Below are 13,186 nucleotides of genomic sequence, written 5' to 3'. Positions count from 1 at the left end.
AAAGGAGAACTGGTCATTTCCACGTAGTACAAATTTGAGGTCAACCAGAACTCTGAGTTTTGCTCTCTTTTCAAATGCATCTTATAAAACATGTAAAAGTTTTATTGCCTCTAAAGTAGACAATAGAAGCTGAAAAAGAAAGTGGGTGAAACAGATCAACTAAGGTTGCAATTTTATAGTTTATCAGGGCATTGGGAGAGAAGTATGAAGTTACTAAAGTTTAATACTGAATGGGAAGTTTTAAGACACATGGAATTGCATTCATGCATATTCCCACCAAACTATGAATAACCTAAATCTAGATGAAAAATAAGGGTTAGGAGGAAAGGGCATTAATTATTAAAATGAATGAGACACCATTTTGGAAATCTTTCACATGAGCAGACAATGTGAATGCTAGATACAAATGGACAGTGTGAACAAATAACTGTTTATAAGAAGCAAGGGAAAAGACCGTCAGAAAACCTCCTCATTCAAAAATCAATCATTTGAAAATTGCTCAAACCTGAGAGTAGTCTCGCAACCCCTGCAACCATGACTCTTTTGAAGTGATTCATGTAAAATCAAGAATTAGAGCACAGATCAAAACCTTAAACCCAGATAGACTATGTTAATTATGCAAAATATTTTTAATTGACTGAAACTATGATTTAAAAGTGCCTTAAATATAAATGGCCATAATAAATGGTGGCAAAAAAACGGCATGTTTGTAACAGGGCCCCAAGTCTTATAAGCAAATATGCTGCTATAAATTAGGAAGCTTAAACTTATGACTCTCTGCATGACCAGAGAACCTATGCCTGGCCATTGCTGTCTAACTCTGTCTTCCGCTTATACCGTATCCTAGTCCAGTACCTCCAATTTCTACCTGAGCTGAGTCCAACATGCAGTACACATTAAATGCAGATTATCCATGCCTCTGCTTTCTCCTTTAACTGAGCCTATAATGTTCCATTTGTCCCTGTTAACCTTTCTTTGCTGAACTACTTCTCCCGCTTGTGTAGGCCTTTTGGGGGTTAAAAAGAAAAAGAACCACCAGTGTTTTGGGAGGCCGAGGTGGGAGAATCCTTCGAGGCCAGGAATTTGAGACAAGCCTGAGCAACATAACAAGAACTTGTCTTTACAAAAAAAGAAAAAAAAAAAGCCGGGTGTGGTTGTATGCACCAATATTCCCAACTATTTGGAAAGCTGAGGTGGGAGGATCACTTGAGCCCAGGAGTTTGAGGCTGCAGTGAGTCATGATCTTGCCACTGCACTACAGCCTCAGGGATAAAGCAAGACCCTATCTCAACCAACCAACCAAACATAAACGCGTCAGGGATTTAAAACTATTTAAATCATAAATTATCTGGTGGATGCATGCTAAGTCAGTTATGCCAGCTACTTACTATGCAGCTAAACAAATGATTAATTTGCTTTTACCTTTCCAACCAGTTATTTTGACCTAATAATGAGAATATGTAGAGAAGAGAAACTTGTATGTATTATGATAATAAATTAAAGGAATGAAAAACTGAACTCTGAGGATTTCTCAGCCATAAAGAATATTATAAAAAACCTTCCTAGAGAAAAGCTGAACTGACTGATTAATTAATTGAATTCTGGCACTGAGCAGGCTGCTGACATTGGGCTCCTAGCAAAATACTTCACATGGAGATTTCCAATGCAGCAAGAAGAAAACTGACTATTTCTCCTGAAAACGCAGGTTCTTGGGTTCTTAATTGGAGTCTATGAATTGATTTTTAGCAATATCTGAAATTATACAGAAACATATGAATATATGTGTAAGTGTGTGTGTGTGTGTATATCTCCCTGTCTGTTTTCCTATGGGAGAAAGAAATACATAGCCTTCCTCAAATACTCAAATATCCTATGACCTTTTTGCTCTACAAGCTTTATTGTGAGAAAAAGAAAAAAAATAATTACTCACGTGAGAGATGCAGTTTTAGGGTGCCACACTAGTGAATATAGGTATAACCTGTAAAAATAATAAAACTTCCTGGAACATCAGATTCTGAGATTTTATGAGCCAGTTTGCTGTTGTAAAGCAATATTATTATTATGATTGTTATTATTTTTGTAAAGCAATGTTTTAATGCTTCAGTAGGTAATCAGTTACAGGAAGTCATTTTACTACTCCTGATAATAAGAATCTTCTAAAAATGGTGAATGACTTGTGTGAAAATGAGGATTGAATATTCAAATGCAAAAACATGAAGAACTTTCTGCACTGGGTTGTTTTAAATGGCTCTCAACCCTTAGAGAATCTAAATGTTTGTTTGATTTTTGGATATACGTTTAAAATGTAAAAGAGGTAATTTGATCATTCTTTTCATGTATAAATACTGCCAGTTGGTTAGATGGTGCCCACCCTGATTGAGGGTGTGTCTGCCTCTCCCAGTCCACTGACTCAAATGTTAAACTCCTTTGGCAGCACCCTCACAGACACACCCAGGAACAATACTTTGCATTCTTCAATCCAATCAAGTTGACACTCAACCATCACAAGCCCACCTCTTGTCAACTTGAACCCATACACATCTCCTGAAATCATCCATATTCTTCAATAAAAGACAATAATAAAGGTAGAATTACACCTAACATAATACAGCTATCCTTTGTACAACTGGAAGTGCACTAATCCTTAACCTAAATGCTATTATATAAAGCTAACAACACTTACATGCTGATATGAAGTCAATAAATCTTGTGTAACATGATAAAGGAAAAAGAAAACGAAGATGTTTTCTTAGCACAAGTGTATACATGCACAAACAAGTTCTTAACAAAATAAGGAGGAAATCCAAATGCTAATGACAATTACAGTTCTCGTTTCTGCAACTGGTCAAGTGGTCGTAGCTGGTATTGATGACTACCTTCTTCAACTACCCATTCTGAATTCCCTTTGCCTTCAACAAGCACCTTAGCGGGTCATGGTTTTTTCACCTGGTGGAGTGACCCAAACCATCATTCCTGAAGGGTCTGGGCTATTTGTAGTCCTGCCTGGATTGGGTCGTTGTAGTTTCCCATTGACCTTAATCACAGGGCATGATAATACTAAGAGACACCCTAAGGGATCTCCTGTATTCCACACACTCTTCCTTACTTTCACTGTGGAGTAGTAGACTGATTTCATCTTGATAGTCCAGGTCAATCACCCCAGCCAACATTGTAACTCCCTTCTTAGCCTGTAGACTTAGAGGTGGGGGAGCCCAAAGTGTCCAGGTGGCAATGTTAACATCCAGTTTAATGGAATTGTTATGTCTCCTAGTGGCAGCATTCCTCCCTCTAGAACTAAGACCCCTAGGCCAGCAGAACGTAATGTCGGGGCAACAGGAAGCAAGAATTTTGCTAGTGGGTCACTAGGGGTGATGGTGAGTGGTGCCACTTTCACTTCCACCCTTGATTCCTGGACCGTGAATCCTTGCAATGGGAGAAACAGTTCCATATATTGGACGCTGATTCAGGGCATACACAGCCTTCTGGAGAATTTTGCCCCAGCCCTGCAAAGTGTTGTCAGCTAGTTGGCTAGTTGTGTAGTCAGCTAATTGTGACTTCAAATGGCCATTCCACCATTCTATCAATCCAGCTGCTTCAGGATGATGGGGAACATGGTAAAACCAGTGAATTCCAGGAGCATGAGTCCACTGCTGCACTTCTTTAGCTGTAAAGTGAGTGCCTTCAGAGGCAATGCTGTGTGCAATACCATGATGGTGGATAAGGCATTCTGTTAATCCACGATGATAGTCTTGGCAGAAGCACTGTGTGCAGGATAGGCAAACTTATAGTTGGAGTAGGTATCTATTCCGGTGAGGAATACAGCACAGTTTTCCAAAAAGGTCTTTTCCCTTGCACTGCAAATGTGTTACCTTTGATATGAATTAAGGTTATAGTTTACCAAATATGTGTGGGTCTGCTTCTGGTCTTTTCTAACTTCTATGATCTGTATATCCTTGTGTCAATACCACATTGTCTTAGTTATAATAGCTTTATAATACATCTTAATATCTTAATGTTAATCCTTTGCAATATTACTTTGACTATTCTTAGACTTTTACATTTCCACATAATTTTAGAATCAGTGGATCAATTTCTGCAAAGAAACTTTATAATTTTTATTGGGATTACATAAAATCTATTCACATTTTAATATACTGAATTTTCTAGTTCATGAATCCCTTCACTTGTTTATCTTCTTTCATTAATTAAACAAATTATCCAACTAAGGTACAGAGAAAACTATTTTTTATTGATATAAAACTTTTTACATGGGATCCATGTGATATTTTGTTACATTATAGCCTGAATAAACATTAAGTCAGGCTGTTTGGTGTGTCTGTCACCTCAAGTATTTATCATTGAACAATTCAAGTCTTCTAGCTATTTTGAAATGTACAAAACATTGTTAACTATAGTCATCCTACTCTGCTATCAAACATAACTTATTTCATCTGTGTAACTGCATGTTTGTACCCATTAAGCAAAATCTCTTGATTCCCATCCCCTCTCCCACAGACCCATTCCAGCCTCTGGTACCTATCATTTATTCTCTACCTTGATGAGATAACCTTTTTTAGCTCCCGCATATGAGTGAGAACACAGGATATATGTCTTTTTGTGCTTGGCTCATTTCCCTTAATATAATGACCTCTAGTTCCATCTATTTTGCTGCTGGTGACATGATTTTATTCTTTTATATGGCAGAATAATATTCCATTGTGCATATATACCACATCTTCTTTATCAATTTATCTGTTGATGAACACTTACTTTGATTCCATATCTTTGCTATTGTGAATTGTGCTGCAATAAACATTGAATTGCAGGTATCTTTTTTGATATATTGATTTCTTTTCCTTTGGATAAATACCCAATAGAGGGATTGCTGGATCATATGGTAGTTTTATTTTTAGTTTTCTGATAAATCTCCATACTGTTTTCCATAGTGACTGTACTAATTTACATTCCCACTAACAGTGTATGGGCTTCCTTTACTCTGCATCCTTACTAGCATCTGTTATTTTTGTTGTTGTTGTCTTTTACATAAAAGCCAATCTAAGTGGAGTACAATGATGTCTCCTTATAGTTTTTATCTGAATTTCCCTCATAATTAGTGCTGTTGAGCATTTTATCATATACCTGTTGGTAAATGAAAATACCACTTGTGTATCTTCCTTTGAGACTGTGTATCTTCCTTTGAAAAATGTCTGTTCATTTTCTTTGCCCACTTTTTAATGTTTTTTTTTTTTTTTTTTTTTTTGCTGTCGAATTGTTTGAGATTCTTATATATTCTGGATATTAGTCCCCTGTTGGATGAAGAAATTGCAAATACTTGTTAGTTGTTTTTGTTGTTGTTGTTGTTGTTTTGAGACAGGATCTTGCTTCATCTCCCAGGCTGAAGTTCAGTGGCATGATCTCGGCTCATTGCAACCTAGACCTCCCAGGCTCAAGTGATCCTCCTGCTTCAGCCTCCCAAGTAGCCAGGATTACAGGTGTGCACCACCACACCTGGCTAATTTTTGTATTTTTTGTAGATATGATATGTCTTTGTGTTGCCCAGGCTGGTTTGGTCTCGAACTCCTGGACTCAAGCAATCCTCCCACCTCAGCCTCACAAAGTGCTTCGGTTACAGGCATGAGCCATGGCCCCTGGCTGAAGTTGCAAATATTTTCTCTAATTCAACACATTGTCACTTCAGTCTGTTATTGTTTCCTTTGCTGTGAAAAAGCTTTTTGGTTTAATGTAATCTCATTTGTCTATTTTGCTTTTGCTGCCTGTGCTTTTGAGGCTTTAGTCACAAAATATTTGCCTTAACCAATGTCCTAAAGTGTTTTTACTACGTTTTCTTCTAGCAGTTTTACAGTTTCAGGTCTTACACTTAAGTCTTTCATTCATATTGATTTTTGTATATATGTTGAGAGATAGGGGTCTAGTTTTATTATTTTACATATAGATATCCAATTTTCCCAGCACCATTTATTGGAGAAGTTGTCCACTCCCTAATGTATGTTCTTGGTGCTTTTCAAAAAAAAAAAAAAATCAGTTGGCTGTGAATGCCTGGATTTATTTCTGGATTCTCTATTCTGCTACATTGGTCTATGTGTCTGTTATGATAGCAACACCATGCTGTTATAGTTACTTTAGTCTCATAATATATTTTGAAGTCAGGAAGAGTCATGCTTTCACCTTTGTTCTTTTTGCTCAGGATTGTTTTTATTATTTGGGCTCATTTTGTGGTTCCATAGAAATACTAGGGTTGTTTTTTCTATCTCTGTAAAATATGACATTAGTACTTTGATAGGGATTGCATTCAATCTGCAGTTTGCTTTGGGCAGAATGGTCATTTTAATGATATTAATTTTTTGAATTTATGGAGCAGAGGTTGTCTTTCTATTTGTGTACTCTTCAATTTCTTTTATCAGTGTTTTAGAGTTTTCCTGATTAGAAGTCTTTCAACTCTTGGATTAAATTTCTTCCCAGATTTTTTGGGGGTAGCTATTGCAAATGGAATTGCCTTCTTAATTTCTTTAGCAGGGAGTTCATTCTTGGTTCATAGAAATGCTACTAATTTTTGTATGTTGATTTTGCATCCTGCAACTTTACTGAATTTATTTATCATATCTAAGAAGTTTTTTTGGTAGAGTCTTTAAGGTTTTCTTGATCTGAAATCTCAAATCATCAGCAACGAGGGATAATTTGACTTTTCTTTTGCAATTTGGGTGATTTTTATTTGTTTCTCTTGCCAGATTTCTCTGGCAAGAATTTCCAGAATTATGTTAAATAGAAGTGCTCAGTATGGTATCCTTGTCTTGTTCTGGTTCTTATGGAGAAGGTTTTCAGCTTTTTCCCGTTCATTATAACATTAGCAGTGGGTGTGTCATATATGGCCTTTATTATGTTCAGACATGATCCTTAAATGACTAATTCACTGAGAGTTTTTATCAAATGTTGCAAAATCTCAACATTCAACAAGGAATGTTGTATGTTATCAAATGCTTTTTCTGCATCTAATGAGATAATATGGTTTCTGTCCTTCAATCTGTTGATGTATCACATGTATTGATTTGCTTATGTTGAACAATTCATGCTCCCCTCAGATAAATTCTGCTTGATCTTGGTGTATTATCTTTTTGCTGTGCTGTTGGGTTTGGTTTGGTAGTATTTTGTTGAGGATTTTTGCATCTATGTTCTTCATAGATAGTGGTCTGTAGTTTTGTACCAGGGTAATGCTAGCCTCATAGAATGAGTTAGGGAGAATTTGCTCCTCTTCAGTTTTTTTTTGGAATAGCTTGAGGAGAATTAGTATTAGCTCTTCTTTGAAAATTTGATAGAATCTGGCAGTGAGGTAAAGCAGACCTGGAATGTGTTGGGAGATTTTGTATTACTGATTCAATCTCATTAATCCTTTTGGTTTATTTGGGTTGTCTATTTCTTCTGGATTGAATCTTGGAAGGTCATGTGTCTTGGAATTTTTAAATTTTCTCTAGGCTTTCTAGATTGTTAATGTATAGTTGTTCATAATAGTCTCTGATGATTTTTATTATTTCTTTTTTGTGTGTGTACTCAATTATATTCTTTTTTTATTATTATACTTTAAGTTTTAGGGTACATGTACACAACGTGCAGGTTAGTTACATATGTATACATGTGCCATGTTGGTGTGCTGCACCCATTAACTTGTCATTTAACATTAGGTATATCTCCTAATGCTATCCTGGTATCAGTTGTAATGTCTCCTTTTTCATTTCTGATTTTATTTATTTGGGTCTTTTTCTCTTGGTTAGTCTAGCTAGTGGTTAATCAATTTTATCTTTTCAAAAAATGAACTTATGGTTTTGCTAGTCTTTTGTATTTTTTGGTCTCAATTTCATTTATTTCTGCTCTAATCTTTACAATTTTTTTTCCTTCTACTAATTTTGGGTTTAGTTTGTTCTTACTTTTCTAGTTCTTTGATGGGTATTATTAGACCATTTATTTGGAATCTTTCTTCTTGTTTTTATGTAGGTAAGTTTTGCTATAAGCATTCTTCTTAGCACTGCTTTTGCTGTATCCCATAGATTTTAATATGTTGTGTTTCAATTTTCACTTATTTCCATTTTTTTCCTTAATTTCATCCTTAACCAAGTGGTCATTCAAGAGCATGTTTTTTAAGTATTATGTATTTGTAGTTACCCAAGTTTTTCCTGTTACTGATTTACCCAAATTTTTCCTGTTACTGATTTCTAGTTTTATTTCACTGTGGTCTGAAAAGATACTTGATATATTTATGAGTTTTAAAAATGTGTTGAGACTTGTGTTGTGTCCCAATCTTTGGTCTGTTCTGGAAGAATGTTGCAGGTGCTGATGAGAAGAATGTGTATTCTGTGGCTGTTGTGTAAAATGTCTTGTAAATGTCTGTTAGGTGTGTTTGTTCAAATGTGCAGTTTAAATTCCCTGTTTCTTTGTTAGTTTCCTGTCTAGATGATCTTTCTAGTGCTGTAAGTGTGGTGGTAAAATCCTGAACTATTTTTGTATTGGAATGTATCTCTCCCTTTAGATCTAATAATATTTACTTTATATATCTGGGTGCTCCGGTGTTGGGTATATATAATTAGTTAGAATTGTTATTTCCTTTTGCTGAATTGATTCCTTGATCTTTATGTAATGACCTTCTTTGTCTCCTTTAATAAATTTGGATTTAAAGTCTGTTTTATCTAATATAAGTATAGGCACTCCTTTGGTTCTGGTTTCTGTTTGCATGGAATGCAATGTCTTTTTCTATCCCTTTACTTTCAGTCTGTATGTGTCTTTACAGTTGAGATAGATTTCTTTCTTTCTTTCTTTCTTTTTTTTTTTGCCTGTATAATCAGGTCTTTATTCAAAAGAAGCTGTCCACGATGATTTGACCTTTATGGAGTAATCAAATTTAAGAGTTTATGCAGCAGGCTTCTTTTCCTCTGTAGTAAGTTTCTTTTCTGCGGGCTTCTTATTTCTTACAGGCAGCATATAATTGGTCATTTTAAAAATACATTCTGCCAGTCTATATCCTGTAAGTGTAAAGTTTAATCTATTTACATTGAAAGATATTACTGATATGTGAGGGCTTATTCCTGTTATTTATTAATTGATTACTGGTTGTTTGGTATATCATTTGTTCCTTTCTTTCTCCATTAATGTTTATTATTGTGGGTTGATAGTTGTCTGTAGTGGTAATATTTGTGTCCTTTCTCTTCTTTATTTTTGTGTTTGTGCTACCATTTAGTTCTGTACTTTCATGTGTTTTCATGATTGTAGATGGCGTCTCTTTCCTCCCAGGTAGGACTCCCTTAAGCATTTCTTGCCAGGCCAATCTAGGGTAATGATTTCTCTCAGCTTTTGCTTAGCTTGGAAAGATGATGATGACGATGATGATGATGATGATGATGATTATTATTATTATTTTCAGCACTTTGAATATATCATCTCATTCTCTCCTGGACTGTTAAATTTCTGAGGAGAAATTCCATGTTAGTTTGATGAGGGTTCCCTTATGAGGGACTTGATGCTTTTCTCTTGCTGTTTTTAAGAGTACTCTCTTGATCTTCGACTTACTACAATTTGATTATAATGTGCTGAGGAGAAGACCTTTTTGCATTGTGTTTTGGAATCTTTAAAAGTTCTGTAACTGAATGTCTAAATCTCTTCCTAGACTTAGGGTGTTTTTAGCTATTATTTCAATAAATAGGTTTTCTAACTTTTTTATTTTCCCTTTGTCTTGTGGAACACCAAAAAATTTGATCACTATAAGGTATCTCATATGTCACGTAGGCTTTGCTCAATTTTTTTTATTTTTGTCTGCCTGTGTTATTTTAGAAGACGTATCTTCAAGTTTTGAAATTCTTTCTTCTTGATCTAGTCTATTGTTGAGCTATTGAAAGTCTGTTGTTGAGCTATTGAAAGCAATAAATCATTCAGTTCCAGAATTTGTTTTGTTCTTTATGACGTCTATCTCTAGAAAATTTCTCGTTCATATACTAACTTGTTTTTCTGATTTATTTGTATTGTTTTTCTGTATTCTCTTGGATCTAACTGAGCTTCTTTAATATTGGTATTTTGAATTGTTTATCCAGGATTTCATAGATTTCTTTTTTTAGTTAATCTGTTGCTAGAGAATTATGTCCCTTTGGAAGTACTATCTTTGCTTTTTTTTTTTTTTTCATGTTTCTTGTGTCTTTACACTGATATCTGAACATCTGTCATGACAATCACTTCTTTCCATTTTTTAACTTGCTTTCCTAGGGGAGGGCTTTTTCCTGAAGATGTGTCTGTGGTGTTTGTTGGGTATGGTACTTTGGCTTTGATTCTGGGTGTATGCAGTAGTGTAGCTCTCATGATTTCTTTGGCTCTAAATAGCTTCATTGGTGTCTGTGATTTTCGTCAGCGGCCTAAGTTGTGGTTATTAGGGAAGGCTGTGGTGAACTTTTGCTTGTGAAAAGGACACCAGATAGGCCTGTCCTTCAGCCCTAGTGGTGGCAGCAGCATGCTAAGCATGCCTGTCCTTGGGCCCTAGGACAGTGTATGCTGGCACTGTGTTAGCAGACCCAAGCAATCCAATTCTTGGGCCTCCAGGCAGCTTGTTTGGGTGATGATAGTGGCAGTCGTCGGCTGGTGGTAAGTGTGTCCTTGGGCACTTGGGCAGTTGGCATGGCATGGGTGAAGCAGTAGTAGTGGTAGGACTAACCTCTGAGTCCCAAGAGCTCCACAGTGGTGTTGGCAGTGGTTGTGACAGGCTGGGCAGGCCAGTCCCCAGGCCCACAGGTGACACATATATGTGTGTGTGTGTGTGTGCCCATTGTGATGGTAGTGGCAGGTTGGGTGGCCCCAACTTCAGGGCCCTTGTTGGAGTGCTCAGGTGCCAATATTGGTGGACTGGGCTGAGTACTCCCCAGGCCTCCAGATGCCATGATTTGATACTAGGGGGTGGGGGTCAGAGCTAGGTCCAGTGGACTCATCCTCACATCCTTCAGTAGTGCTTGCAGACACTGGCTGTGGAAGGCAGGGGCGGTGTGACCCCAGGCCCCAGAATGTTCATGTTGGGGTGGCAGCAGCTGTACTGCACCCCTGGTACAGGGGAGAATAGAGTCACTTTCAATGGCAGCAGTGGCACACAAGTGCCTGGGAAGTGTACATTTCACTTGCCCTTTGGCCCCAGTTGAGGCAGCCCACTGCTATGGCTGTCACCTGGTGGATTTGTTGTCCTTAGGGTGATTAAAAGCTGCACAGCAGCTTCACAGTTGGGAGCAGTGTGGTAGCTGCCAACAGCTCACACTTAAGCCCTACAGGTAGCAGGCAGCTGGAGTTGTGGCTGCAGGTGGAGCATATCATTGGGGTTCCAGGGATATGAAGATGCAGGGGCTGTAGGGCCCAGGACAGAATGCAGTCTGGTGAGGGCTGAGATATCCAAGTGACAACTTGCTGTAGCTGCTTAGGACTTGGGGGTGTGTGGGATTATGTGTGCTCCCTCTCTGGGGCAGTATCGTCACAGGGTCTTCAGGTAGCTCCCTATGTTGGTCTTGGGGCTCACAATAGTCTAGGGGCATTCCTATGGCTGGAATGTGGGAGTCTGTAGTGGGAACGTTGATCACTAGGAGTCACCCACTTTTTTCTCATACTGGGAAGCCTTTCCTGGCTCCTAGCCTATCCCACCTGAACAGACTGTATTGCTTTCTTTCCCTTCCTTGCTTTAGGTGTTTCCTGTCACTTATCTGTAGAATTCCAGCAATCTCTCTTATATATGTGAACTGTGATTATCTACTCATTATTGTCTGGTCAAGTATCTGGAAGCCTCACTGATGTTTTCAGTGTAAAGACTTTTGTATATCTTTCACAATTTTGTATCTTCATAAGGGATTTTCTTAAGTAGTTTTCCATTCTGGTAGAACTTGGTTGGTTTTGAAGGGGAGTTATGTTGGCCTCATAAAATGCTTAAGAAAGTGTTTTTTTTCTTTTGTTATTGTCTAGAAGAGTTTGTATAAGAGCGACAGGTTTTTTTTCCCCCCTATAAGTATTTGGAGAAATTTCAGTTTTTAGAATTATTTTGAATGAGCAATTATATCTAAAACACTTAGAAAGTAACTGGCATTTGATAAATGCCATAAAATATTAGTATTCTTGTGTGCTTGAATATCCATTTTCCTGTGTAAATCATTACATAAATGCTAGGACGGAACAGCTGTGGGCTTTACACAGAGGTAACATGCTTGAAGCCATTCCTTTAGAAGTCACCCTTCAGGATTTCAGCATTTATTCAATTATCAGTTACTACTCAATGCATTTTCAGAAGATTTTTATTTTAATTTTTCAACTGTTCTGTTGTCACAAGATTCCTAATACATAAATGAGAGGCAGGTTTTGATAGAACATAGTTTTTTTTAAGTGCAGGGGTAACTGTGCAGGTTTGTTACATAGGTAAACTGTGTCAGAGAGGCTTGTTGTACAGATTATTTCATCGCTCATGTATTAAGCCTGGTACTCACTATTTTTCCTGATCCTCTTCCTCCTTTCACCCTTCACCCTCCAATAGCCCCCAGTGTATTTTGTTCCCTTCTACATGTCCATGTGTTCTCATCATTTAACTCCTACCTATAAATGAGAACATGTGGTATTTGGTTTTCTGTTGCTGCATTAGTTTGCTAAGGATAATGGCCTCCAGCTGTATCCAAGTTCCTGCAAAGGACATGATCTCATTCGTTTTTATGGCTGCATAGTATTCCATGGTGTACCTCTACCACATTTTCTTTATCCATTCTATCAATGATTGGCATTTAGATTGATCCAGTGTCTTTGCTATTGTAAATAGTGTTGCAATGAACATGTGTGTGCATGTGTTTTTATAGTAGAACAATTTATATTCCTTTGGGTACATACCCAGTTATGGGATTGCTGGGTCAAATGGTATTTCTGTCTTTAGGTTTTTGAGGAAACACCCACCCTGTCTTCCACAGCGGTTGAACTAATTTATACTCCAACCAACAATCTATAAGTGCAGAACATAGTTTTCAATAATGAATATGGCTAATTCCATCTCAAGCCCATGAAGAATTTTTTGCAGCTAATAGGGTTACACTGCGGTCATGACACCTCTGTTTTCTTACTAAAATAATCCCAAATATCTCCTTTCATTCCAAATTCCAGCCCTCTCTCTCCTTTCTTCTCCACAGTGGAATTT

The sequence above is a fragment of the Gorilla gorilla genome, chromosome 16 (assembly GCF_029281585.2).
Source record: "Gorilla gorilla gorilla isolate KB3781 chromosome 16, NHGRI_mGorGor1-v2.1_pri, whole genome shotgun sequence".
Taxonomy (NCBI): domain Eukaryota; kingdom Metazoa; phylum Chordata; class Mammalia; order Primates; family Hominidae; genus Gorilla; species Gorilla gorilla.
The sequence above is the reverse complement of the archived record's forward strand: the minus strand, read 5'-3'. Positions refer to the sequence as shown.